The sequence below is a fragment of the Pelodiscus sinensis genome, chromosome 14 (genome assembly GCF_049634645.1).
Source record: "Pelodiscus sinensis isolate JC-2024 chromosome 14, ASM4963464v1, whole genome shotgun sequence".
Taxonomy (NCBI): Eukaryota; Metazoa; Chordata; order Testudines; family Trionychidae; genus Pelodiscus; species Pelodiscus sinensis.
Genome location: NC_134724.1, coordinates 11,122,113 through 11,147,775, shown reverse-complemented (window position 1 = coordinate 11,147,775; position 25,663 = coordinate 11,122,113). Strand labels below are relative to the sequence as shown.

The following is a 25,663-nucleotide window of genomic DNA, read 5'->3' as shown; positions in this document are numbered from 1 at the left end:
ATATTGCATTTTATGGGGTAGTTGAAAAACCTTGATAGAAAGATTCTTGTGTTCTTCTGAATTCTGTAGGCATTTGAAATAACATAGGGGTTTTGTTCCAATTCTCTTCCTCCCTCAGTCACCTTGTCTCAGCTTCATTATACCATCCTCTCCCTTCCTTCCAGCATATCCCTTCCTATGTAGTCTCCCCATGCAAAAATTCTAGAACATGATGTTTGCTACCCTCACATTGTTCATTGTGTTTGTGTGTTCTACTCCTTCCCTCACTCTGTGTCTCCCTTGTCTACTTAAGACTGTAAGCTCTTTGGATCAGAGGCCATCCACTACTTCATGTTTGTACACAGCTCAGTGGGGATCTATTCTTCATTGGCCCATAGGCACTACCATAATAAACACTAATAAATTAAATAATAATAATAAATAAGAAGGCATCTTAAAGACTACATTCTATTGTGCTATGAATCAAGGTCAAATAGATGCTATCTGAATTAGAAACTTTTCAGGTTTTATGAACTGGCATTTTTTACCTAAAAGTAGAAATATGTATCGATATTTGGTCAATTTCAGTTCAGTATCTAGTGGATGTTGAAATGCGAAGCATACCTGCAAAGGCCCTGTATGCTTTCAGTGATAATTACTGGGGAAAAAAATCACAGCCTAGTGTAGTTTATCCAGTTTAAATCCTTAAACAAAAAAGAAAATAATACAATAAAGTACCCACAATCACTTTTGCAGATAACCCACATGAGCATGCTTGTTAAAATACCCTTCCATTTAAACCACAGATTTTAACCTTTCCACCTTTGTCTCTTACATTTTTCTTTCGTTCTGTTCAAAGCATTTAGGTAAATGAGGATGAGGTCCCTCCATAAAAATGCAAGGGGATCCGTTAAACTTTCATCTCTAATTTATTCATGAAGGAGAGAGGTCTTTACTGGTCATGCTGTGCATCATCCTGTCAGAACGACTTTCCCTCTGCTCCAAAAGGGATAAAGGGAGATGGGAGAAATCAGAGGTTCGGTCTTTCCTACTAATAACCACTAGAGGAGAGAGAGCTGTGCTCTGCTTCATTTCATGCTCCTTCTGCTGGAGTTGGACTAACATCAAACATTGCAGCACCAAAGTTTCAGTATGAAATGTGTTGAAGTTTCTAAGAAATGCAAACATAAATCAGATTGATTGAGAGAATATTGCATTTATATAGCTCCTTTCCTCCAACCATCGCCAAATGCTTTACAAACACCAATTGATAAATTTTCACATCCATGCTAAAAGGCACATGATGTAGGTGTAATTTATCTGTAATATGCTATGTGTGCCCACACTCATCATCCTTGTATTTCTTGACAAACACTGCCAATTCTTTGCACAGACATTCACAGTTGATTTCAGTTCAAGACATTTCCCAATGGAAACAAAAGTTTGAGTAAATAAAAACAGCAAAAAACTGATTTTTGACTAACATTCTCCACCCCTTCCAAAATACTTCTTATGATTATGGTTTTATTTTATTTAATGTTGTTCTGATAATATCACACTTTGAATCTTGGTCGTTTGAAGGGACCGAAAGACTTATAATACAAATGGCCTTTATCCCAGCTGATCAATGAACTCTTCTGGTTTTCCATAGCATACAAAACATTATCATCTTTTATGCATGTTTTAAAAAGAAAAGTATGGGGATTAAGGGAAAAAAGCAGAATCTGGTATTAGTCCTTTTAGTCGTCAGGAAATTACAAAATGTACACTTGCAGAGTAAGCAATTTTCGCAGTCTGCCGGCACATCCATCTTTTTAATGAGCCTTGTTTATAACCTGACGCCATGTTTCTAGTCACCTACCCTGTTTACATCTTTGGCCCCTTTAATTAAGAGAAGAACCAGTTTAAAGAAAGTAAGAAGAAATATTAATATGATCTGATTAATTCAGCTAGCGGGAGGTTATGGGGGACCAAGGTTATTATAACCTATAACGGCAACACGAGCAAAGCTGTGTTCATTTGTAATTTTATTAGGCGGAGCAAATTAGTGAGACCGCTTGGCAATGACAAAAGACCCCTTCCTATTCTCTTCTACCCCCCACTGAAAGGGCCAGGCTCCTAAAGTTAGGACCTATATTAGGCAAATGAGAGCTGATCAATCTCAGCCATACAACTAATGAGAATCTCCAGAGTTGGAGCTATGCTAATTTGAAAAGATTAGCTAGGATTTTTTTTATAGATGTACAAAGTCCAATGAACCCAAAGTAGATATTCCAAGGGAGGCTGGAAGCAAAGGGAGAGCGGGAGAGAAATCCATAGAAAGGGTTAAAGATAAAACACAGTGTAAACATACAGGGGGAGGACAGGAGGAAGCAAAGATAATGTACAGACCATTAGAAGCAGAATATCATTGGTTATGCAAGGGAAAATATAATTATATATAATTACACTGTACCAATGGCCCCATTCTCAGAGATAAGAAAACCCAGATCGTCTTTTTCTTGCATTATTGTCTTACAGCATTGAAACTGTGCCAAAGTGGAGCCCCACTAATTCAAGGATTCTCAGAACTAAATCTCTCAGATGACAGCTTCACTGTACAAAGCTTTTGAAGGCAAAACACTGCCCACTGAAGAAGTTTTGGGCCTGATTCTGATCTGCTATACCAGTGTTTCTTAAACTTTGTTCTGCGGAACACTGATGTTCCATGAACAACTCTCAGGTGTGCCACGACCCCTTCTCTGTTTTTGTCTTTTTTTGTCTGGCAACAAAAATTTTTTTGTGAAGAAAATTTTCATACCTTTTCCACATAAAAAAATATTATTGTTTGGTGTTCCGTGGTCTCAACAAGTTTAAGAAACACTATCCTATACACTCAAGTAAATCCAGAAGATTTCCACTGAAATCAAGCTAAGGAGATTTGGGAGAAGTCATGATGCGTCAAATATATAATGTGCCAAATGTAAAGTAATTTGTGGTCTGCGGTGGTGTAGCTTCACCATTGATTAAACCCCTGCATGGACATTGGCTTAGGCCATAGGATCAGACCCTAAATTGCTAGAGCACAAGAAGTTATGTCAGGGCCTCTTCTTAGTGAAAACTAGACTAAAAAAATAACAGCGCCCTCTGTTTCTGATAGCTGCAATTCCAATAACAAAAAAATATTGAACCAGATTCTGACAAAATATATTCAAGTATTCTAGTGAAACTACTTGAGTAATTGCAATTTTGCAGGATTGAGCACAAGCAGATTTGCATAGACTTCAAACCATGTTAAAAAAGTAGATAACCAGCATTTTTACCCCGATTTATATATTGGGAAACTGAGGCACTTAAAGGGTCAAGGCAAAACTTTTAGAAGTGTTCATTAATTCTCTGTGCCTTGATTCCTAGCTGCTTAACATGCGGTCTCCAGTTGAACACACTCATACACCCCGAAAATCTGTCTGCTAGTGACAAACCTAAGATCACATGGGATAGTGGCAGAAACAACAGTAGAACCCACAGGGGGCTTCTGACTTTTGCTTGGGTCCCTAGACCACAAATGCCCCTCTCATAAACCATCCCATGCTGTGCCTAAGTTTTCCAAGACATGACCAGGTCTCATTCCATTTCGTTAGCATCTCTAGATGTCACTCTTTGATAAAGGCGAGAGGTCAGCTCCATATCAAGTGTCTGACTGAGAAACTGGGCTACACACTCTTAAGGCCATTCCAATGCACACAGACATTAAAATAAGGCAACTGCCCTCCTCCCCCCACACACATACACAATAGCTAATAGCAGTAATAGGGTTAAAATAGCTGCACTGGAAAATCAATGCAAAACCAGCAAAAAAAATGTTGCTTTAAAAAGATATTCCTCATTTTACGTTTTCAGATTAAGAATATATATGAGTATATAAGAGAGAAGCAAGGAAAGGAATGAATTAGGTCTGAAATACCACAGAAAAGCTCTCCCCATCCAAAAAAGAAAAGGCTTTTAAAAATAGTGTGTGTCTGAAAAAATCAATTTTAAGGACATTATATTTTAAGCTCCATTGTTAGCTTAGTTCAGGTAGCAAGCTTAATAATACTGACAAGTATTTTTAATGTGTATCTAAATCATTCTGCCCCTCTTCCTTTCCCTCTCTTACTGCTGAGATGACTCCATAGTGATGCACAAAATCCTAATATCCAGTTAAGACATCTGAGCTTGAGCATTGTCAAACAGTATGGTCAAAATAGCCATCACAATAGGAGAGAAACAGAACCTGAGTAAGCTGTAGAGACAGATCCCTGCTGGCCTGTTCCCATAACTGCAGCACCTGGAATCATATAACATAGATCAAAATCTCAGCTTTCATTTTTAAACAACATTACTTCTAACCTCCAAGAACTCAATGTAATCAACACAGTCATGGCTACCTGAGACTGCAAAGAGCCTGAAACAAGTCAAAGGGGTGAGATTTGTCCCATTCATCTTCACTCGAAAATCTGCAAGTGTGGGGATCAGTTAAGAGTGGTGATGAGAAGGGGCTGTCTAGAGCCCCAGATTGCCTTCATTTGGGCCTATATAGAAATATTGCCACTGTGAAAGGAAGGGAAGGAATGGGAGCCTTTGATGAGGACACAGTGGCAAAATGAGGACAGATACACGCATGGAATTAAAAGGCAGACCACACATTTTATTAAACTTTTAGCACAAGGGAGGGTACTATCTACCCAGCACCCAGACACTCCTATACTGGGGATGTAATAGTGTAGTAGATTAACCGATTATCTGATAAGCAAAATCTTATAAGTTTCACGCATTTCTTTCCCGTCCCTGATGGACAGGGGCTGCTGCCTCTCTGTGCTGCTGCCTCTGTATCAGAAGCAGCAGCACAGGGCAACAGGCAGTCGGTCTGCGAGGGAAGCTGTTTTTTGACTGGCTCACCTCACAGACCAACTTCTGCCTGGCACCCCGCACAGAGTGGCAGGGGACTCCGTAGAAGTGGGTTGGAGTGCACTGGCTGCTAGCCCAGCCCCTGGGGACTATAGAATAGTCGAAGAACCAATAAGAATTCATCAGGTTACTCAGCTATCCAATTGACCGACATTTAACATCCCTATTCTATACCAGGCATTCAACTGGTTCCAGTGCAGAGATATCAGGCTCTTTATCATATAACCTGGAAGCAGTGGGGAGGACAGCCACCACACATCCTGGACCAAGCTGTGTGCAGGATGGCTGTGTGCTGTTGAAGGGGCAGGGCATTGGGCAGAAGAGTCGAAGCCAGGGGGCAACCAGACAACAGTGCCACCTCGGCCACAGCACTAGCCCCACCTCTCAGCCTTCAGAGCCTTGCGGAGTACCCGGAGTAGCGCTCCAGCAGCAATTCAAAGGTACCCGGGATGGGGGTGGTGAGACAGAGTATGCAGCAGTGTGGGGACAACGGCCCATGAGGACTATAAGGTCACCCCCTATCATATTAGTCTGAGGCCTATCACCAGAATCCCAGGTTTTTTACCTCTCTTAACCACACTAGAAAATGGCATGAGTTGTGATGCATAAGCAATGCCACCTCAATACCTGGAATTAGGTACCATGTGTGTTCCTATTTAACTCACTGTGATTTGCAGGTGTTATGCGGAAGGCAAAAAACCTCCCTAGTCCTTCACTGATTTGGCCCAGGGAGAAAAAATTCCTCTTTCACCTCCTAACCAGATGATTGGCTATACCCACAGTGCTGGTCAGGCTGGGTTGTTCAGATAGCTAGGATGGAATGCTGGAATGGAGCCAAAAGAGTCTTATGTAGGTAAATTCCCCCTCACAGTCAGCTTCATTCTACTTCTTTTCCTCTTCCACTGGAGATGTGTTGGGGGAAGTGGAGAATAAGTTGGGAGAGGGACAGTTTTCCAATGAACTTGGCTCTGTGGATTGTTCCATTCAGTGCAAGTTAGAGCAGCCTTGTGGCTGCTCTAATTTACACAGGACATTAGTTCAGCAAGTGGCCAGGACCAAGAGTATCCTGGCAGCTTTTGATCTACTTTGTGCCCCTCCTCCACTACTGCTGCACCAAAATATCAGTTTGACATAGATGAGGACCAAGTTTCGTAAATCCTCTTCTTTAATCTGCACAGAGATTTTGATAAAATCCTCGCGTCAACAGAAATGGACCCTGTGACCAAATGTATGCAGATTGGTGTATCTCCTTCTCATTTGCCACCACTGTGTCCAAACTGCAAGAAAAGACCAGCCAAAGATTAACTTTCTTATGAAAATAGGCTGGTGGCTATTCATTATCTGCTTATATTTGCAAGGCTAAAATGTGGGATTGATTGTTTGATCAATTATCACTTTACAGATCAGACTAGTCTCTTAAGAAAACTACCAATCGCTGTGTTAACACACAGATATAAATGAGCCCATTTCAACAGGATAACCACTTTCTCCCCCATGGATAGTAGGTGTGGCAATTAGATAATTGATTTTAGGTAAATGTCTTGTTAATTATGCAGGAAGCTTCATGTCTCCCTCTAATTAACTTACTGCTCCTTGGAATCAATAAACTATGGCCTTGGGAGAAAAAAACAGTCTCCCCATTGACTCGGGAGCCCAGGGAAGAAAATTTGGCTGACGGCCTTTCTTTGCATTTCCAAAACAACTCCAGAAGTGGCATGTGCCATGAAAGAAATTGGTATGGCATCAAACTGAGTTAAAAGGCGACCAAATATATAAACCAATGAACATCTAATTCAGAGCTTGCTCAGTAAAAGACAAGAAGGCTGAGCGTTAAATGACTTTGAAATAGCAGCAGTTGAATGTTCATGAATTTTATCTGAGCCAGCCTTTCCAAAGTTTGGGTGCCCATTTAATGTTCAGAGGGTCTACCCTTTCCTTCTCTCATCTCTATCTACCCTATTTTCTTTGTATCATCAGCTCCAGCCAAACCCCACCCCTTCTCCCATGGCCCTGCTCCCTTCCTGCATAGCGCTCTCTCCCCGAGGATGCATCTTAGGAATTATCAGGGAGGTTCTGGTGCTGCATGGCAGCAGTGGTCGCATCCTCCCATGCTCCCTGAAGTGATAGGAGCCGTGGGAGAAGCGGAGTACTAGGGGGGAATTCACTCGCTCTGCTTCCACACGGTTTCTGCCATTGCAGAACCACTGTGGCCATGACAGGCCTTCCCCTTTATCCCCAAAACCATTCTTCGGGGATGAGGTACCATGGAGGGGAGAGGACAGGGTGATGGCAGGAAGGGGTGGAGCTTGGGAGCAGTAATAGACATCCCCCTTCCCTCCTGACCTCTGGAGATCTCAGGCCAGATTGCACAATCATCTGGCCCTGGATAGCCCATGGGTCAGGAGTTGAGACTTCTGCTCTAAACAGTCTAATTCTTTCTTTCCCTGCCCCTCCCATCTTTTTACATGGGCTCATGTGACCAATATCCATCCCACCCATGTCTATAAGCACATATGACCTGAGTCTTTGTGAAGAAAAAAGAGACTACGAGGCTCTCTTCCACAGCAACACTTCCTTGTTTTCTCTTCCTTCCTTCTTTCCTAACTCAGATTTTAACACTTTGAGCCCTATTCTCAGTCAACAAGCTATGGGGAGTCTCCTTGATGTCAAAAAGGTCTTCGGAACAATTCCATTAACTTCAGAGATTTATACCAAGCGCATCAGATACCAACCATTAATTTGGCCAAAAGAGTGATTTTTAATTTCTTATTCATATAGCCCATCTCAAGAAAGCCATCAAAATGGATATGCTACCCATTTCAATCCAGCAAGGAAAAATAATAAAAGTTAGTTGACTGATAGTTAATAAAGTCCTTCAGTTCTGAACTCTGAGAGGTTTGACGTGTAACCCTGGAATTTGATTGAGCCCAGGCTTACATCTTTGCAGAATTGGGGCCTGACTCTGGATGCAAGGTTCCAAGAAATTGGAGCAGTTTGCATGCAGTGGGTATCGTTCTGCCATTTCCATATCTGTTATTATTATTATTCAGTTAATCAAATGAACTGTTAATTATTTAATAGCTTGGAGAGGAGGGTCAGATTCCTTACTCAGTATTTTGTTTATTTCTTTTGATGTTTCTGCAGGACAGATTCTATGCAAAGAATTTTTAGAATTTTTTATTTGCAACTTATCTTACCTTGAATGGGGTAAGTGATGTAGTCCCAACACTGCAAACACTTATGCATGTGACTAACTTCACTAATCTGTATAGTCTCACTGAAATCCAGATATGTTAAGGTTAATGGGACTCTGTGCATGAGTAAAGATACTCATATGTTTGAAGTGTTTTCAGTATCAGAGTCTTGTATTTCCCCCCCTCGGTTGACCTTGGTCATGTGCATTTATTACTGGCTACCAAGAAATACAAGGTGGCAATCTTGATAGTAGAAAAAAGTCTAACTGGAGAATAAATACATATAACTTTTTTTTGTTCTTAAAAAAACCCTAGCATTCTAAATATACCCTAAAATAAAATCTTGATAAAAGTTTGAGACTGACTCATATTGATGTTTACAAGAAGCCTGTTATACATAATTTTCCAAAGCTGTTTTCAATCATGCAAATGATTTTTTCCTTTGCAATATGCTAATGCAATCTGATTTATTTCAGTTGTAAAAGTTAATTACAATGTGTTTGTGAGTCCCTAAAGATGATGTATTAAATGTTTATAACCAGGATTATTAAAATGTCCTGTCTCGATTACAGTGCTTCTCTTTCAAACACTAGAACTAATTGTAGCCTTAAATCACAGCAACCTCACCGTTAAAATTAACACAAGGGCAACATTGCATAATTTTAATTAATTTTAATTTGGCCAAAGCAAATTAATTTTTTTGTTTTCTAGAAGGACAGCTAAACTCTTTCACAGACCGCTCCAGTTCAATGTGGAGTTCATAAACTTCTCTTTTTCCAACATTTGTATCCCTTTAGTGATTCTATCATTCCTTATTTACACTTTAAAATGGTTTTCAAGTTCTTTTTATTTTTATTTTCACTGTAGTTGCTGTCATAAAGGCCTGCAGCCCCTATTATTTTGCACCCAAACAAAAGAAAGAAAGAGTGATGGGACATGTAAAATTCCCCTGATTTTGCATGTCGGTATAATACTGGTGCTGCCTTCTGAACCCAGCTCTTTAAAATGAAAGCAGCTCAGAGCTCCCTGAAGCTTGGTGAAGCTTCAACTTTCCTTTCTTTAACACTCTTTAAAAAGCTGCTGATGCCTTGTGACAAAATTTGGTGGGAAAAAAATCCATGAAGAAATAATTAACCTACACAGCAAGGTTTTCTTGTGTTTCGCTTTCCCTTGATCTTTACACTTAGGATTTTTTTAACAGGATAAAACAGGAGCTCTTGTTGAGACAGTATAAATGATGATGTTTATATTTTCCTCAGCTGAAGTTACAAACCTTCATGCTTTGTTATATTATAGGTGTTTGCTGCGGGTATAATAATGTCACAAAATTATGAGCGGAGACAGGAGGAAAGATTTCCCTTTTTCATTGCATATGAAATTGCTGTGGTGATTAAGGGCCTGATTTTGCCTATACAGGCATTACCTGTGGTAGAGGAAAGGTAACCAAATTTCAATTCATGGAGTTTCTGCTGAATTCTTTTACCGGGAGTTGTTTGCCTGTTCTCCACGGAAGAACCTGTGAAGAGTAATATGGTGTTTTACCCTTTAACAAAAAAGACATCTCCAGGAAGCAAAGGGCATCCATGTCATGCCTCAGGCCTCTTCTCTGGCGTTCGATCCTTGCTGAGGCCTGCAAGCACAATTTAAGTATAAACCATGCTTGTAAGGGCAAATCTTGCTGTGTTTAAATATTGTTCCATAGCACAGAAGGGAAAACAGTGCAAATCGATGTTTCTTAAGGATATAATAATGCGTGCTGTATGCCCTGCTGAGGACAATCTATAGGAGCCAATGGAGCTCCCCTCTCCTCACCCTGCCCAATGACCGGTTTCCCTCCATGCAAGCATACAGAGGGAAACCCTGAGTCCCCTTTGGAGCTGTGTGGTAAGGTGGATGTTGGAACACTTACTTTTTTATTGTCAGGCTTCTCTGTGCTGTGCCATGCTCTTTGTGTCCTTTTGTCTGCGCATAACAAAGCAGATTACCAAAGAGGATATTATGACATATGAGGAAACCCAGGCATAGCAAGCTATAGAAACAAATCTCTCCACTGCCATAAAGGAAACAGGACTGGAAGTCCTGCATTGTAGGGGAGGCAGACTGACTGCAGAGGGGGTGCCAGTGCTCTGTTGTGGCATTCTTCATGGTGGCACGGAAGAGGGATCTGAGCAAAGGAGCAGGAGTATGGCCAGTGGACTTCCAAATGCTCAGGTCCACAGTCTTAACCCTTCGTAAGATGTGTAGCAGATGCTACTGTAGCCCACAGGCTGCAGTGGTGCCAAGTTCCTTCTTCATGACCATTTGAGCAAAGCCAACAGCCCCACCACCTCCCATGTATCTCATGCCCAAGGCCTCTCTACTCTGGCTTAACACAAAGAAGTAAAATTCAGCTCCACAAAGGTCACACGTGTCAGGTTTAGCACTCAGGTCTTCCGACTCTGAATCCCTGCTCTCCCCACACCTGACAGACTACCGCTTAAAGCATGTATAGAAATGGCATGACATATACAGGAAATGACTTGCATTTTTCAAATATCCCCCTGAGACTATACCACCCTCTGCTTCTTGAATGTTCACATTGAAAAGGGCGTCTGGAGGACTCATAGCTTCATCGCTCCCCAATCATGCCATTTAATAATCCTAATAAGAGGCCATTTTAAGTATGAAACCTCTGTCCACCCTCTCCCTGGATCGCATTCTCTCCTTTTAAAAGGGAACTGGTGAGAAAATTAAAGGTGTCCTCAGAGCAGTCTCCCATTGACTGGTGATAGAAATCGCCACACACGTCGATTGACAAATGTGTGACAACAGCAATTTCACTGTCTGCTGTCTGCCATGTCCACCCGGTGGACTAATGGTTCAAAGTGCATTAGTTTGAGAGAGAGAGAGAGAGAACTGTGGACCCATCTTCTCCCTGGACAGTCTACTAGGCCTTGAGAAAGCAAACATGCCACCAGATGTCACCATTATCATGGCGACTTTCAGTGAGTTCCACTAGCACAGAAGCTGTGTTAAGAGATGGCCACAGCAGTGTATGAGCTAGATGGGCTTTAATCCACAGAAGCTAAAGGGAGCTGTCTCCATAGATCAAGATAGCCAGTACAGGGAGTGATGCCAACCCAGGAGGAGACCTGACCTACATGCTTGCCTTTACAAGCCTGGTTTAAAATTGTACTTACAGGCCTCAGTAAGAATCGGAGAAGCAGCATGTCAGTCAGGAGGCCAGGGGTACACAGATACCTTTCTGCACTCTGAAGACCTTTGCAAATTCTTCACTGTGGAGGAGGAGCACCTTGAAGGAAAAGAATTCAGTGGAAGCTCCATGAGTTGAAACTTGGTTTCCTTCCTTCTACCACAGGTAATCCCTAATTAGCACAAATGTATTGTCCATAACAACTCACATAGATACACTCTATTCTCCTCACACCTCTGACAGAAGCGTGAATCAACCACTTACTCATTTTCTCCCCATCATCTAGATTATGAAATATGAAGCAGTGACAGGATGTCTAAGGGGGAAGGGACTGGATGCATATTCATTTCTCCGTCGGTGGTTCCTAACAAAGTTATTGGGACCTGATTTGCAAAGGTGCTAAGAGTCTACTGATCCCATTGAATTGTGGGTGTTCACCAGTTTTGAAAAGCAGACACTTAAACCCAGAGGCTCAGTGCGTAGTTAGGCTCCTAACTTCCATTTAAATTAAGGAGCCCCAATACTTTCAATGATCATGGCCTCAGTGACTGAAAATTGTTCAGTGCTCTTTGCCAAAGTGAGTGTGGCGGAGGTAGACCCTTGTTTGACTGAGAAACCAGGGATTGGAAGGACTTTGGAGATTGAATTTCCTTCTGTCCGTCCTTATGTCAGGGTATGACAGAGGCATGGTGGTGTAAAGGAAGCAGGACTACTAGCTAAAGTGTCTACTTTAGCAGGACTACTAGCTAAAGTGTCTGTTTTTAGGGTTAAAAGACTTGTTCAGTCCCAAGAAGTGGGATAAGGCTCATGGCACTAGCCCCAAATTCACACAAGAGCATAGCTGCAGGAATTGAACATAGTACAATTGAAGTCTGACACTTTGCCAACTGACACCAGCTAATGGTGAGAGCCATATGAAAAAACATAAGGGTAAGAGAGACATATATTGCCATCCATGAAACAAAAAAACGAACAAGTTTTGTGTATTAGATTACATTGGTTCCATAACCCATATAGCAAGCCATGCATATCAACTAGAATAAAATTGTTGATACTGTTTTAAAAATAGATGGCACAGCAATATGTTTATAACAAACCTGGCTCTATACCTGCTGTGATACTTTACCAGGTGAAAATGGCAGGGTGACACCACCATCTGTGAGAATTTCAGTCCATTCTGGGTTTGATAATCATCCAAACAGCTGGATGTATCTCTACACTGTATTCTTTGAGGGTGGCATATAACTATATATGTAATAGTTGCACAAAAGAAAACGAACCAAATAAAATATCCTGGATTATATTAAATGAAATGGGGGTTGCATTTTTAAGAAAGTTATAGAATTCTGATAAACATTGCTAAGAGACCAAGGCAACCACTTTGCATCTAGACTGTTCTTAGTAATCTACTATTACAAATGTAAAATAGCTTGTTATGGATCAAAATCATTCCACTATTTAGGCCTCTTTTCATACCTACACACACATGCATATGGCTAATACTTATTCCCTTCTCACACTATTGTGATATCTCAGGCTTCTATAGAGCAGTATACGTTGATGAGTATTTTGGTTTTTGACTGACCAGTGTACAACCTCATCAACATGAAAACCTGAGCTGACCAGTCATTGGAAATACACAATGAAGTAGAAGTCAAAGAGACATGAGCACATAACTCCAGAGCAAACATGGCTTACTCACTTAGCCAGGCTACTACGTCACAAGATTCTGCAGCTCTCTTGCCATTTTGTAGCAATCTCCATGACTTTCCCATTACATTCCAAAAAGCCCCACAGGCCAGTGCTGACCTAGCTATGGGCTTTCTTCACTCACTCATCCTGACCAAAGGCAAGCAAACCATGCAGACCCTTTCTTCTTTTCCCTTCGTTTTCCTTTTCCTTTCTTGCTTCCCTTCTTACCCAGTCATGATAGAAATTATTTTGTCAAATGCTCATTTTTTCATCAGATGATACATAGCTTTTGTATACTGTTCTTATTAGTAGCCCTCACAGCACTTTGCAGAGAAGGGCTTGGGGGAACCAATGCACAGAGAGGTAAAGTGACTTGGCTAAGGTCACTAAGAAGGCAGAGCTGGGAATATGTCTGGAAATTTTTCTTAGTAGTTCTATTTAGTAGTTTTTCAGCATTTTCTACACTACTTAGTAGTTTTTCTACATTTTCTTCTCTTTTAAAAGCATTGGACAAGTATTGACCATGATGGGAACATGAATTTCCATAATACAGTGAGAAAAATAAGATTAATGTAATTGTATTGCTAACCCAGGTTCCTCAGCCATTTATCATCTTGATGATAAAGAGGGCAGTACACAACTGGATGGCATGAAGTGTGTTCTTGAGCTCCACAGAGGCAGGACAGGGGGTTCAAGAAGGCCCAGTGATATAAGTTAAGATATAAGTTAAGCCACCTATAACCTCCATGTATCCTATTGTAACGATGAAAGGTCTTCTAGTTAATGTGATAGTTCAAAGAGGCATGTAAGAGTTGATCTGGAAAGACTATAGGATACAAAACTGAAATGTCTATCTGCCAAGAAATATGTCATTCATAGAATCATAGAATACTAGGACTGTCATCGAGTCCAGTCCCCTGGTCCCATGGCAGGACCAAATACTGTCTAGACTATCCCTGATAAACATTTATCTAACCTACTGTTAAATATCTCCAGAGATGGGGATTCCACAACCTCCCTGGGCAATTTATTCCAGTGTTTAACTACTCTGACAGTTAGGACCTTTTTCCTAATGTCCAGCCTAAACCTCCCTTACTGCAGTTTAAGCCCATTGCTTCTTGTTCTATCCTCAGAGGCCAAGATGAACAAGTTTTCTCCCTCTTCCTTATGACATCCTTTTAGATACCTGAAAACTGCTATCATGTCCCCCCCTCAATCTTCTCTTTTCTAAACTAAACAAACCCAATTCTTTCAGCCTTCCTTCATAGGTCATGTTCTCTAGACCTTTAATCATTCTTGTTTCTCTTCTCTGGACTCTCTCCAATTTTTCCACATCTTTCTTGAAATGCGGTGCCCAGAACTGGACACAATACTCCAACTGTGGCCTAACTAGCGCAGAGTAGAGCAGTAGAATGACTTCTCGTGTCTTGCTCACAACACTCCTGTTAATGCATCCCAGAATCATGTTTGCTTTTTATGCAACAATGTCACAATGTTGACTCATATTTAGCTTATGGTCGACTATGACCCCTAGGTCCTTTTCTGATATACTCTTTCCTAGACAGACACTTCCCATTCTGTTTGTGTGAAACTGATTGTTCCTTCCTAAGTGGAGTAGGAATGTTTGCTTGTATACAAACTATAATTCTGCACCGCCTCATCATCTGTTGCTATGTCTCCTTAGAATGGGCATGTCTGATGAACAGGGACTTCTTGACCTTAGCTAGCATTTTGGATGTACCTTTGAGAAGAAATTATGGCGTAAACTGTCTTCATAGCTGACTGTGTGCAGCCAGGACCCTGACTGCATGTTCAATCACCTGGAAAACATTGTCAACCAAGACCGGAAGGTCAGAGACGAGAATCATCCAGGTCATGCCAGCGATAAAACCAAGGGCAAAGTTGATAACTGCCACAGTGAGGACTGAGTCTCAAATGGTCTCACAGGTGCAGTAAATATAGCATTGGCAGATGTCCATAAGAATACAGTTCTAGTTCCCCAGCTGTTGTTGACAAACCTGCAGAGAAGTGCAAGTCTACTGGATTGTGCTGCATGTCTTCTCAATGTGCTATCGAAAGGACACGGGCCATGTAACCTAGAGGAACTGAGACCACTGACAAAGGAGAGAGAAGTCTGCTCTCAGCCTTAGTGGCGCACCAGCAGATTTTTAGCTCATGCTGTAGAGGCACATGGTTTTTACTCCTAAGGTTGCAGGTTTGATCCCAACTGTCAGTGACTCTGGTCCCTCAGATTTACACCCAGATAAAAAGGGTGCTGTTCAAAAGAACCTGTATCTGTCAGAAGACAGGCAGAATGTTCATTCTTCAAAGCTCCTTCTGGCTATTGCCAAGCAGTTGTCATCAGTGTACACATACACACACAAATGAGTACAGAACTTTAGGGAAGTCATAAGATCATAAGAATGGCCATATTGAATCAGACCAAAGCTCCATTTAGCCCAATGTCCTGTCTTCCAACAGTGGCCTATGTCAGATGCCCCAGAGGGAGTGAACAGAACAGATAATCAAGTGATCCCTCTCTTATCACCTATTTCCAGCATTTGACAAACAGAAGCTAGTGACACCATTCCTACTTACCGTGGCCAATAAGTAGTGATGGATGTAATCTCCATGAATCTATCAAGTTCTTTTTTGAACCCGTCAAAGTCCTGGTCTTCACAACATCCTTTAGCAAGGAGTTCCACAGGTTGACTGTATGCTGTGTGAAGAAAAACTTCCTTTTGTTTGTTTTAAATCTGCTACCTATTAATTTCATTTGATGACCTCTAGTTCTTATGGGAACAAGTAAATAACTTTTCCTTATTCTCTTCCTCCATACTTGACGGGCTCGTCTACACTGGCCCCTTTTCCGAAAGGGGCATGTTAATTTCACAGGTCGTAATAGGGAAATCCGCGGGGGATTTAAATATCCCCCGCGGCATTTAAATAAAAATGTCCGCCGCTTTTTTCCGGCTTTTAGAAAAGCCGGAAAAGAGCGTCTACACTGGCCCCGATCCTCCGGAAAAAAAGCCCTTTTCCGGAGGATCTTATTCCTACTTCGAAGTATTCTTATTCGAAGTAGGAATAAGATCCTCCGGAAAAGGGCTTTTTTTCCGGAGGATCGGGGCCAGTGTAGACGCTCTTTTCCGGCTTTTCTAAAAGCCGGAAAAAAGCGGCGGACATTTTTATTTAAATGCCGCGGGGGATATTTAAATCCCCCGCGGATTTCCCTATTACGACCTGTGAAATTAACATGCCCCTTTCGGAAAAGGGGCCAGTGTAGACGTAGCCGACATGATTTCATAGACTTTTATCATATCCCTCTTTAGTCTCCTCTTTTCTCAGTTGAAAATTCCCAGTCTTTTTAATCTCTCTTTATACTGCTCCAGTTCCAAACCCTAATCATTTTGTTGCCCTTTTCTGAACCTTTTCCAATGCCAATATATCTTTTTTGAGATGAGGCAACAACATCTGTACACAGTATTCAAGATTCAGGCACACTATGTATTTATATAGAGGCAATAATATATTCTCTGTCTTATTCTCTATTCCTTTTTAAATTATTCCTAACATTCTGTTTGCTTTTTTGATTGCTGCTGCACGTTGAGTGGATGTTTTCAGAGAACTATCCACAAAGACTCCAAGATCTCTTTGGAGTGGTTATCGCTAAATTAGTCCCCGTCATTTTGTATGTATAGTAAGTAGTAACTCCATTATTCATGCAGCATAGGAATGGGGAATGAGCCATTGCTGCACTTCCAATCATTGTTCTGTTAGAAAATCATCTGCACAATAAACTTTACAAGTTTCTTATCTGGGGCCACGTACCATAATTGTAGGACTAGTTCATAGGTGTTAAACTGTGATATTCTGATGAAAGGCTGACAAGAACCCAGCTAATCCAACTGAATATAGGGAATGCAATACATGTCAGAAGAAAATCTGTTCTTCATAAACTTTTGTGTTTTCTGTGGAGAAAGTCGGTTAAATTTAGAGATAGGCCTGTCCAGGGCTGGAGGAGCCAGATCTTAAAAATAAACTCAGAATTAGAACATTTTTTATCTTAAAAGCTCATGCCCATCTCCAGTTTAGATAAAATTGCACAAAATAAGTCAATGAGGATATGCAAATTCACAGCAGCTGAAGATTCAGCTAATAGCTTGTAAGGATTCACATATTTTTCTGAACCAACCCTCAGAATCTTACAAAGTTCATTTCTGCGTGATCCTGAACTAGACTGGGAACACTGTAAGACTGTGGTAGCCGTATTAGTCTGTAACTTTAAAAACAACAAGTAGTCTCTAAGGTGCCACAGGGCTACTCAGTGTACTTTCTGGTGTTTCATGTGGCAGTTAGTGGAGAATAGCCTGATCCCTAGAGGCTGGATTGAGTCAATTTGTGACCACAGCTAGCTATCTTGAAACCCATGCAATCTCTTTTAGGAGTTTTGCTTGCATCCACTAAGTGCCTTTAACAATTATTTTAACCATTTTACAAGAGAGAAAAATACATAGGACCGGGGCAAAGCATCATATCCATTACAACCTGTGGTGGAGTTCTCAGAATCTAAACCTCGATCCAGGTCTCAATAATGGGAAGAATTAAAAAAAAAAAAAAAAAAAACAGGTGCTGCCACTACCATCCTGCACTTTGAAACCCTGAACCAGATTTAACTTATACACATCAGGCTCCTCTCCCCCAGTTTTATGTTGCTTTACTTTTTTTTTAATCACAAAATAGGTTCATTTCCTACTGTGTCCGTAAAGATGGATGCAAAAGCTCCATTTATCTTAATCTTTGAAAACAACTGTATAATTATATTCTGCATTGTTCTCCAAGAGTCACTCTCCAGTTAAGAAAAATATGCAATCAAATGCCTTCCTTTCTAGCCTAAGGTACGTGTGACCAGGGAGACCTTTCCAAAATAAGGTTGTAAAAAGCATTTAGATACGAGATAAGGACTATTCTCCAAAAGAAGAATATATGCAAAAAGGAGAAGATAGACATCTTGCCAGAGACTAATGTTTCTAGATAAACACTTCTGGTTATGGGTGATTTTAGATCGCATATCTACTTTCCTATGTTTCTTTGATTATTACTATTATTATTATTACGGTTGTTGCAGACACTAAAATTGGAATTTGTGGCAGAGGGCTGACCCTTGTTCCTTATTGGTGGATGACCCTAAAAGGGTTATCGAGACCTTAATACTCAGTTTTTCCTCTTCCCGGGGGTTTAATTGTACTGGTAATCTCACTAAGCTTGCTTTGAATTGTGAGAAGGAAGAAAAAAGATCCAGGGAAAGTTGGGGTTTGAAAACATGGAATTGTTATGTCAAAGTTTCTCATAGGAAAATCTTTTTCTCAGCTATGTGCTGGGGTGGAGTGGGGAGGGGAGGGAGGGGAGGGAAAATTCTTCAGGAAAGTCAAAAAGAAATAGGCCTCTTCTTGCACGTTTTGCCGAGTAAATGTTTGGCATTAAAGAAGCCATGGACTCCCATGTCAGAATGAATCACCCCTTTGGAATCTGCAACACAGCTTAGGCCGAGAAGGAGGTCTTTTGCAGGATGCCAAATGCATGGGCTGGAAATAGAGCCTGCTGCTTCCAGAACAAGCCACTCACAATCAGAGTCAGCCCACTCTCTCTCGTTCCCATTTCTGGTTTGTGTCTTGTCACCTAAAATATAAACAGAGCTGAGGCGCTCACAGAGAGAAATGAGGGGGTGTAGGAATTGGGGTGGGGGTGGGGAGGATGAGACGAGGTTTCTAAGAGGATCCTGCTCTTCCTTTCGCAGTCCACAAAGAATGAGAACATTCCACTCACACACACTGGTACATGGACAGATTCCACATCTATTAACAGGAACATGTTGCTACATGCTGCGTCTCTGGGATGGTCCTGGGCAGTTTTTCCCAGTAGCCATAAGCTTTGTTTGTATTTATTGTTGGGACGGTGCCAGGCACTGACAAAACAAGCAGGCAGTTCAAATACACATTGAAACAGACAACAGCCTCCCGATGGGTGGCATGATTCTGTTAGCTGACTATTGAGATGTTCACTCTAGCCAATACATTTAAATAGCATTTAGCAGAAACTAACTGACATTTGGATGCTGACGTAAAGAAGGTTTCACAGAAATAAAAAGCCTTCTCACTTTTCAAAAGGATGTCGTTATTTACTACGCATTGTAATATTTCCTTTTGCTTGGGACAGGCTGGGGAAGTATTTGTAATGACAGTAGAGCTTGGAAGACTAATGCGTGAAACAGGATGTATATAGATTTTATGAGGGTGATTCCAGTTCATTTCTTTTTAGTTTGGTGAAATTCATTTGAAAAAAAAAAATACTGACCCACAACTTCTTCCTCAAGTAACAAAACAAAACAATCATTCCCTTCTTTTCATTTGTTATAGGACAACAGCAACAGACTATTAACCATGACGCAAAGATCAAACAAGTGACCTGCAACTGTACTTACGTAGTTAGCATTTCAGAGAGCTTTTCAATTTGCTATTTCATTTTAAAAGTCTGTGCTCATGTGTTTACAAACTCAGTTCTTTTTGCCTGCACTGAAAGCCATTAGATCCATTCCTTGCAGTTAAGTCAGTGACAGGACAACACCACTGACATAAATGGGACTGTATAGGCGTGGAATAATTTGCATAAGAGGTTATTGACCTATACCCAAGTGATTTGAACTCCATGCCAGTTCTGACACTGCCTTCCATGATTCCAAAAGCTAGTCCTTTGGGCACACAGTGATCTCCCTTCAGGAAGGCCTTTTTCAGGAGGCCGCATATTTTGCATTTCTGGTTTACTCCCTCTTCTTTAAAGTTCCACAGGAAGGTAAAAGTCTTTTGGCTGCTGAAGACCAGCAGTCACCCTCCTCCAGAGGTTACTGAAGAGTGGTCTGAGACTGTCCACTGTTCCCTCATCCAGAGGGGGGCAGACTTACAGTCATTCTGTAACAGATGGAAAGAATGACTTTCAGGTGAGCCAAGCTTAGCATAGCTCCAGCAGAGCAGCCTGATAGAAGTGCTCCACATGAACCAGAAGGGTCCTGATTCATACCTCAGCTGCAAAAAATGTGTAGGACGCACACATACACTGAACAAGCACAGCCACCGGATGGGAGGACTCAACTAATTGGTTGAGTTGGCTCTAATACCTGGCCACCAGCTGGCTGATACAGCAACCTCCAGCCCCAGGGAGTTAATATTCCATCCTGGAATCAATCCTGGGTCTCTTAAGTGGGAGAGCAGAGCAATAATTGTTGGTGCCACATGGCCTGCTCTATTTTTTTTAATTATTATTATTAATTTTGAAATATAAAGATAGCATAAGCCTTTTCTAAATGCTTTTCAAAATTTACTCAGCCAAAAAAACAAGAAAAGGAAAGAAAAGAATGAAAACATATGGTATCAATCATATTTTACAATATTTGTAACTGCAGTTCGGAAACATGTGTTTCCTAACTGCTAATTCAGCAGTATCTGTACACTTTTTTTTTGTTAAGCAAAAACAACCCTCTAAACAAAGCATTTAAACTAACTGGCATTGCATTATATTGTACTTAGCTGAAATGAACCATTTTATTTGGGCGTAGGCTGAATTGAGCCAGCAGTTACTGTTGTTCCGTTACATTTCCAGAAACCTTCTTTCAACTTTAAATGAGAGAGAGAGAGAGAGAGAGAGAGAGAGAGAGAGAGAGAGAGAAAATATCATCCCCCAAAATATTTCTGCAAGTGCTAATCTAATGTGAAAATCAGAGAATGTGGTTGTATTTCCTCATATTGTTTTTAAAGCAATTTATTTAACAGCATAGACCTGGAGCAAAGCAATAGCCCTTCAAACCAGGTACCATGTGCCCATAGTGACCTTTATCTGATGCTTCCAAGGGAGGCTAACACTCCCCATAAATGCATCCAGGCAATTGATGCTGTAGAGGAATTTATTACTTCCTGACCCTTGTGTCTATCAACTTATGCCTTGATGAGTTTGGATTACCCTATTCGCATACACACATTCATTAAACAGTGTAAAAATGAAGCACATTGATCTGGGTGTTCACAGTTTCTCTCCTCCTGACATCATGGGGTGCCCATCATGTTAACTATTATTGAATGGCACATTCATATGGTTAAGAAGCCCTGTCCACCTGGATGAATGATTAACTCTCTATGAGAAATTGGCCTAAAAGTCACCCAGTTACCAATCCCCTTTATCTTGGTTCATATATGTACCAGGCCATTAACACCCAATTGCGAAAACCCTCCCAGAACTTTGCTAAAGTTCCTTTTCATGATTTTAGAAAAATACATCTTCTCTGCTTCAAATCCAGCTCTCTCCTACCCTGTGTGTTTCTCTCTGCCCTACAGACCAGCTTGTGATGGACAGAAACTTTACATATTGACTAAGAACAATTTTAAAGTAAAGACATTCTCCTTCTCTCTCCAGCTCTATCACGTACCCTGCTCTGACTTCACTGAAGTTGCTCCTAGTTAGCACAGTACGGAGGAACAGAATGAGGCCCTTCAGCTTCCCCCGCCCCCTTTGGTATGCAGCTGATGTAAATGAGCCTCAGCAGCATCCCAATGTTTACTGAGGAACTTGACAGAAATCCATCCTTCTGTCTGAAGACAAAACAAGGGATTATCAACAAGAAATTAGCAAAGCAATCAACATGCAAGAGGATTCTCATTTAATAAGTGCTAACTTTTATTTTTCTAATAGGCGTGAAAAACAATAACACCACATCCATGATGCAATTTGATTAAATTGGCTCGGATGGCTTTGGGAGCAGTAATATGATTAAATGTCTCACACGCAGCTTGTTCTTAGTGGCGGATCGGCAGATTGTTTCGCTTTTATTCCTCTCCTCTTGGTGATGACGGCATTAACTATTTCATCATTACCATGTCCCTGAAAATCAAAGCCCAGGGAGTTGGGAGAGAACTAACTTTGAAAGACTTCCCCCCCTTTCCTCTCTGTCTTCTGCTAAAGTTGTAGAAGTTTGGCAAACAGAGTATGTCTACACTGCATTCCTCTTTCGAGAGAGGAATGCAAATGCAGCCGAGTGAAATTGCAAATGAAGCACAGATTTGAATTTCCTGTGCTTCATTTGCATAATGGCGTCCGGGTGCTTTTTCGAAATACCCTATTTCGAAAGAAAAAAATGCAGTCTATAGGGGGTTATTTTGAGAAAAAAACTTCTTTCGAAATAACCTTCGCTCCTTAAAAAATGAGGTTTAAGGGTTATTGTAAAAGAAGGATTTTTTCTCAAAATACCTTATTTTGAAAGAAAAATGCAGTTTAGATGGGGTTATTTCAAAAAAGCACCTGAATTCCATTATGCAAATGAAGTGCAGGAAATTCAAATCCACACCTCATTTGCAATTGCACTTGGCTGCATTTGCATTCCTCTCTCGAAAGAGGAATGCAGTGTAGACATACCGACATTTACCCTCTACCCGTGGAATCTTTTTTCCCTGCCACCTAATTAAAATATTAGTACCAAGGAAAGTCTCCTGGGCTGGCATACAGCCCTACTGAAGTCAATGAGGCTTCACAACCATGCAGGTATCTACCCATATTGAAGTTACAGTATATTGCAGGTTCAGAGCCTAATGGTCTTGTAATGGGGTCAACTCACCAGTGTGGCGCCTGCAGCTAGATGACTTGGGGAGTTAGCTGGCTGTTTCCGTGAGCGCCTTCCTCCAGCTGGTGTCTCCCCATGTTATTTCATCAGCATGGCATCCTCTTCAGGACACTGCCCTCCGGCAGTGCCCACTCCAGTCTCTCTCTGTGCCCCCTCCGTGGGGGCATTGTTTACTCTGCTTGCACATTCCACTCCAGGGTCCTCCCTACTCCCTGGAACCCCCAGTTTTTTCTCCTGGGAACACCCAGTTCCCCTGACTCCCCCCTTGCCTCAGTGATCCACTGCCAGTCTTCCGCTAGCCCCTGCCTCCAGGGCAGACTGCAGTCGGTACCGGTCACTCACCCCAGTCAAAGGGTGTGGACCTGCTACCTTTGCCTACCAGGCTGCCTCTCGCAGCCCTGCCTACCGTGGCTACCTCTCACAGCCCCAGAGGCTTCAGGCCTTACAGCCTGGGGCTTCCTTGGCCAGAGCCTCCCCAGTCTACCATGTCTGCCTCTCGCAGCCCGGCCTATCATGGCTGCCTTTCACAGCCGCTAGTACGCTTCAGGCCTTGTTGCCGGGGCTTACTTGGCCAAAGCCTCTCCAGCCCTTTTCTTTTCTTTTCTTTTCTTTTCTTTTCTTTTCTTTTCTTTTCTCTCTCTCTTCCCCCCCCCCCCCCCCCCCCCCCCCCGACAGTCAGGTCCTTACTGCTCTCCAGCCAGAGCAGCAAGCTGGTCTCTCCAGCCTCCCTCCAGGAGCCCCTCTTTATATCCCCCCCAGCTGGGCCCTCATTAGCCAAGCAGCCTCAGCTAACCTTCACTCCCAGCCCCTTAAAAGGCCAGTGCAGGACAAACTCCCTGTCACAGGTTTCTTATGCCCTGACTCTTTAACTCTTCCTCACTGGTCTCCAATAAGATGATTGAACCTAGCCCATAAAACAGAGCAGCTTTCTATTTTAAGGAAGTGATCACAAGTGACAACTCTGCCTCCACACATGTCACTGCTGCTTGAGTGTCTGAAGCAGGAAAGCGTTTATGCCAGTGAGGAGCAACCTAGGCAAGTGAATGGGCCACTTAAGTGGACCTTTCTCATCTCAGTGGGCTGCAAGACTGCTGTAAGTGGTTTCCGCAGGTACAAGTTCTCACAAAGTTGTGTGCCATCAGCACACAGCTCCCTTCACATGCTCTTGCTTTAAGTGTGCAATACCGGTAAGGAAAAGAACTATGTGAACAAAAACCAACAGAATCTGACAACCTTGTGCAGGACAATGGCAAACAAAATGCCTCATGAGACACACATAGAACCCACATGGGTCACATGTGGCCATTGGGAAACAGGATGCCTGTCACTGGTTTGAGCTCAAATACTTAAAGTTAAGCATGTGCTTTAGTGCTTTGTTGAATCTGGGATTTTCAAGACAGGTAAATGAAACTTCTAGGGTTTCTGAACATAAAAGGTCCATTTCATTTCACTCTGACACACCCCAGCAGCAGAAAATGTGTGAGTGGAGCGCATTTAGTAATGACATCCAAATGTCCTTAAACTGAATTCATCTAAAAAAGAGACCCCTACTGTCACACCCGAGCAACAATGCAAACAAACCAGTGCTTGATTATTTCATGCAAACATATTGTTTAAATATTCTAGTTTCTAACTGCTGGGATTTGCAAGCTATTCCTTCGTCCCCAATATTATTTAAAATAATAATATTGAAAGTGCTTTGGAGAATAGGGCCATAATTCAAAATGATCTGGACAAACTGGAGACATGGTCTGTGGTAAATAGGATGAAGTTTAATGAGGACAAATGCAAAGTATTCCACTTAGGAAGGAACAATCAGTTTCACACATACAGAATGGGAAGTGACCGTCTAGGCAGGAGTATATCAGAAAAGGACCTAGGGGTCATAGCGGACCATAGCTAAATATGAGTCAACATTGTGACATTGTTACAAAAAAAGCAAACATGATTCTGGGATGCATTAACGGGAGTGTTGTGAGCAAGACACGAGAAGGGATTCTTCCGCTCTACTCTGCACTGATTAGGCCTCAGCTGGAGGATTGTGTCCAGCTCTGGACACCACGTTTCAGGAAAGATGTGGAAAAACTGGAGAAAGTCCAGAGAAGAGCAACAAAAATTATGAAAGGCCTAGAAAACATGAGCTATGAGGGAAGACTGAAAGAATGGGGCTTGTTTAGTTTAGAAAAGAGAAGGCTGAGAGGGGACATGATAGCAGTTTTCAGGTATTTAAAAGGGTGTTATAAGGACGAGGGAGAAAAATTGTTCACTTTGGCCCCTGATGATAGGACAGAAGCAATGGGCTTAAACTGCAGCAAGGAAGGTTTAGGTTGACATTAGGAAAAACTTCCTGACTGTTAGGGCAGTTAAACACTGGAATAAATTGCCTAGGGAGGTTGTGGAATCTCCATCACTGGAGATATTTAACTGCATTTTGGATAGACATATATCATGAATGTATCTAGACAATGTATCTAGACATGTATCTAGACAATGTTTGGTCCTGCCATGAGGGCAGGGGACTGGACTCGATGACCTCTTGAGGTCCCTTCCAGTTCTACAATTCTTTGATTCTATGAATCTCTATCCTGGATGATCATTCACATGGTCACTGCCCAGGACTGATGTGGAGCCCTTGTGATGTTGTTATTTTTTCTTTTGTATTACAGTATCAATTAGAGGTCCTACCAAGTTCAGGAACTTATGGCCCTGTGCACTATAAAAACATACATTCTAAATAGACTTAAAAAAAAACCCAACCAAATGATGGGAGTGAGGAAGTTTTATTCTCATTCTGCAGATAAGGAATTGAGTCACAGTGGTTAACTGACTTTCCCAAGGTCACACAGGAAGTCTGTGGCAAAGACAAGAATAGCAACCAAAGGTCCTAAGTCCCAAGCCAGAACCTTAAACACAAAACAATCTTTTCTTTCTAACCATAAAATGATTCTTCTTGACGTGTGTGATTGGAGCTAAAAGTACCTAATTTACAATTGGAAATCAAGTACCTGGATGTATAACCTT

At 41.6% G+C, this 25,663-nt stretch overlaps 1 long non-coding RNA gene across 1 annotated transcript; it reads right to left on the bottom strand.

The window, feature by feature from the left end:
• Nucleotides 1–9,522: 9,522 nt before the first annotated feature.
• On the bottom strand, nt 9,523–15,707 carry LOC142818264 (uncharacterized). The gene is made up of 4 exons (XR_012895649.1): nt 15,583–15,707; nt 11,279–11,391; nt 10,009–10,061; nt 9,523–9,615 (listed from the first exon to the last, which is right to left on the bottom strand). It is a non-coding gene; the product is annotated as an uncharacterized LOC142818264 (long non-coding RNA).
• Nucleotides 15,708–25,663: the final 9,956 nt, after the last annotated feature.